This window comes from Podarcis liolepis (assembly GCF_965112155.1).
Source record: "Podarcis liolepis genome assembly, chromosome: 6".
NCBI lineage: Eukaryota > Metazoa > Chordata > Lepidosauria > Squamata > Lacertidae > Podarcis > Podarcis liolepis.
Window position 1 is genome coordinate 12654933 of NC_139559.1, and position 4207 is coordinate 12659139.

Sequence of the window (4207 nt, forward strand, 5' to 3'; positions counted from 1 at the left end):
TGAACTTGTTAACACAAGTTGGAAAGCCTAAAATAAACCAATATATCCTCTCCTGCATCCCTGAACATTCCCATAAGGCCAAGGATCTGGGTTCCCATTGGGCAACTGGGAGAGGGGTTTAGGCAAGACTGGGCTCCAGACCCACCTGTGCAAGGAGTGTGTCATAATACTATCCACCTGCAAGCCTTGTATGGTACCCACTATAGTTTTAGTTTTAGTTCCTTCCAATGCCACAGTTCTGACAATAGATTTAGAGAGCCTCACAACCGTTGCTGCCACTCCCTGAGGAAAAGGCGAAAACCTTCCTACTCATCTGGGATTTCTCGCAGAAAGAGCCCAAGGAAGCACTAACACCAAGGGTGAGTGGGAAGTTCATGGGACAAAATGGCCCCAATCTCCATGTTCCTGAGGCTTTTAACCCCTCAGCTGCCTGACCCCTCACAAGATCCTGCAAGAGCACTCAGACACATGAGGGATGTTGCCAAGGGTCATGAGAAGAAGGGCTGAAGCTTTGCCCCCTCCTCTGCTGACACTGAGGTCCAGCGCCGAGGGCCTTCTGGCGGTTCCCTCGCTGCGAGAAGCCAAGTTACAGGGAACCAGGCAGAGGGCCTTCTCGGTAGTGGCACCTGCCCTGTGGAACGCCCTCCCACCAGATGTCAAAGAGAAAAATAACTACCAAACTTTTAGAAGACATCTAAAGGCAGCCCTGTTTAGTGTTTAATAGGTTATTGTATTTCAGTGTTTGGTTGGAAGCTGCCCAGAGTGGCTGGGTGGACCCAGCCAGATGGGCGGGGTATAAATAATAAATTATTATTATTATTATTATTATTATTATTATTATTATTATTATTATTATTATTGAAAATTCCACCCTGTCAGACAAAGGCACCTAGCTCCAGGGTGCACATGGAATAAAACAGTTTGTATGCCATGCTACCAATCGCTATGCCTTCATTCAGCCTGGGTTTCCATGACACTTGCTTTCCCCTGGTCACGCTGACATGAAAGAGGCAACGATAAAAATAACTGCTGCCATCACTGCATGTTTCGCTATGGAAGCCAAACACAGGCTGTTAAGGGGAAGAGTTTGAAAGAAAAACAGCATATCTTATGGCATCGGCACAAACTGAAACGGGTGCAAACTTTGAAAGTGCAAATCTCACCCCTTGTCCTTGACAGCACGACTCCAGTGTCTTCTTGAGGGCAGTAGAGATAATGGCAATTGTGATCCAGAAACAAGTGCATTCTATTTAATTGATTCCTTTATTTAAAAGATTTATAAGCTGCCTTTCTGAGCAGAACTCCCTCACAGTGGCATACATGGGGGAGGAAAATCCCCCCAGAACACAACAGCAGCACCAAAATATGACATTCAAGATGGGCTCTTCAAAGAAAAGAAAAAGATATCCAGTACTAAATGACCCAGCAATAAAAAATGCCCACCCAGCCCAAAATATAAAAGCCTACTGGAGGTCAGGTGACAATGAGCTGCAGAGTTGTGGGGCAACGTGGGAAAATGTCCCCTTTCTCGTGCCTAACAGTTTCAAAGAAGGCTTCTGTTTTTGGTCATTGGCAGCTTGATATGGGTGCAGATAATCCTACAAATAATCGAGACCCAATTCATCTTAAGGCATTTAAGGAGAAAACTGGCAATTCAAATTGTTTTTGGAAATGCAAAAGCAAGCAGCGCAGCAGTGCAGAAGGTCTCATATAGTCCAGCCACCTGGACCCTCTCTGCAGCTGCATTTCAAACCAGCTGAAATACCAAAGCTAACTTTAAAGGCCGCCCCATGTTGAGTGTATTGCAGTAGTCAGGCTAATATATGCTTAGAGCATGAATTAGGATGAAGCTATCCTGTCAAAGTACATTTCTAGTATAGAATGGGCTCTGGTGCACAAGACGGAATGTCCATTCTACATTAGGTACCTAGGAATTGTCATGCAAAGCATTGATTCACCCAGTTTAGTGTGTAAGAGGCTCTGCATGTAAGAGATGATGGCATGTCATGGGATGGAACTGTATAAAAATCTTGACATCAAGCTTATTAGCCCGGATTTTCTTTTTTCTAATTCGCACTATGCTTGTTGATCTTGATGAGAAAGTGTTTTGGGTTTTTTTTTGCCGATTCCACTAAAAAAACCCCAATGAACATGTTTTGCATATAATACTAGGGTTGCCATATTTTGAAGAGCAAAAAAGAGGACGCAATGGCAATTTTCATTTTAAATACCCCTCTTATATGTAGTCTATAGAAGCTGTGAATATATTGCTGAAGGAGGCAGGAGAAGAGGAGAGAAGAGGAAAGCAAGTTTTCAACCACCAATTATGTCTATGTCTCATCCAGAGTAGAGCCAGAGACATTTTGGCAAATTTTAAAAAATCCAACCGGACAGAAATTTTACCCCTGAAAAAGAGGATGTGTCCCGGAAAAAGAGGACACATGGCAACCCTATATTATATGCATTATTATACCTGATTAAAAACATAATATTCCACATATATTATATGCATATATACTCCAGGCCTCTTCAAGTATCCAGCATATAAACAGGTACATTCAACAATGCATATAGCTGTATAAAAATGTGCATTTATGTTTTAGAAAGTCAAGCTGCAGACATGCAGTACCACATGGACTTGTCTTGCATTATACCTATAAATGTACATATTTTTGCATGTAATTTAGCATATAATTAGTTGGGCTCTTTAAAAAAATGCCAAGTGGTGTGAACATAAGCAGGTGGTTGAAACAAGAGATAGTCTAATGTGGGCAAAGATCGATTGGGCCAGAACCACTAAGTTCCATGTATAAATTTATTTAAAACAGATTCCTGCTTCATCCCTAGGCAGTTCACCTATTGCAAATTGCCAAGCATTCGGTATTCAGGGAAGTAGCGATATTATCTGCAGCTGTTTTAACTGGTGAGAATCTGTCTGATGCTTTAAATGATCTTAGCATTAATATGTTTTATGTTGTTATCCCCCTTTTGGGAGGAAGGCTGGGTTATGGAAGCAACAAATAAGCAACAAATAAAAATAAAATTTAAAGTGAGGATTTTAATTTAATTATTTTGCGTAAATTAAAATCATAATTTGCATGAGTATACCAACTTGTTATTTACACAAGATGCTTCACCTGCACATCATAAAACACAATGTTAGTTTTTGTTTCTCATACGTGGGGAAACAAAACAAAACAAAAAAGCCTTGTGATGAGAGAGTGAGGGAAGATGAGGTACAGAGCAGAGAATCAAGTATTGGAGTACAACAGGGTGGGGAAAAAATATGCACTCTCCTACCCCAAATTGGAAACTTATTTCAAAATAGACAATTGGTTGCTTTGGGATACAAAGTGCAAGGCAGAATGTGAAGACCTGGCAAAATTCAGAAGGTCAAAGCATAAACACAGGCTTGTACATTTGATTCCCCAAATAGTTCCCCTACACATTTGGCAATGAATATTCAGTTTTATTTGCTGAATATCAAATCTGTAGTCTGGGGCATTTCCAAATTAGCTGGAGAGAGCAGTGCATGGATTGACCAGAGCTGAAAATGGCAGCTCATTGTTTATTGATATAATAAGTCTGAGGGTGTTGTTCCATATATCCCAGCACTGCAGTGAATCAGAATCCGCCAAATTGGGGGATTTGCTTCAGTGTCCAACTCTGTAGTAAGAGCCTGGCAGCTGCCTCTGTGTGTTCTCAAGCCGGTGCCAATTGGCGCTGGTGTGTTTTCCTCAGTCCCAGTGGATGATGAGGGTGTGGAGAAATAGTCCATCCTGAGAGTTTTTTTTGGTTTGCATCAGAAACTGCTAGAAATTCCTGAGCACCGATGCTGAGCACAGGTGCTCCTTATTAATCTTCCAAGGCCAATGCTAGAGAGAACTGGCTGACTGAAATCTGTGATGGGAGGCTGGTGTTTGCTCCTTCAAGATGGGAGAGGTGAGTGTTCATTGTCTCAAAGCTTCCATCAATTAAGCACCACGATTGGTCACATCAAGTCATGAGATTTGGGCCAGTTTTGCTTAAATCTGGCTTAGGTCACTGCAGCACATTTTTCAGCCAGAACTCACCTCTCAGGTGGATGCCATTGTCATTATAGGAGAACAAGGGAGGCATTCGTGGTAAGTTCCAGCACCTCTTTTTCTAGAAAAATAACATTGTAAGGGTTACCTTCTTCCTCGCGATGTAGTTACTATTGTTATGC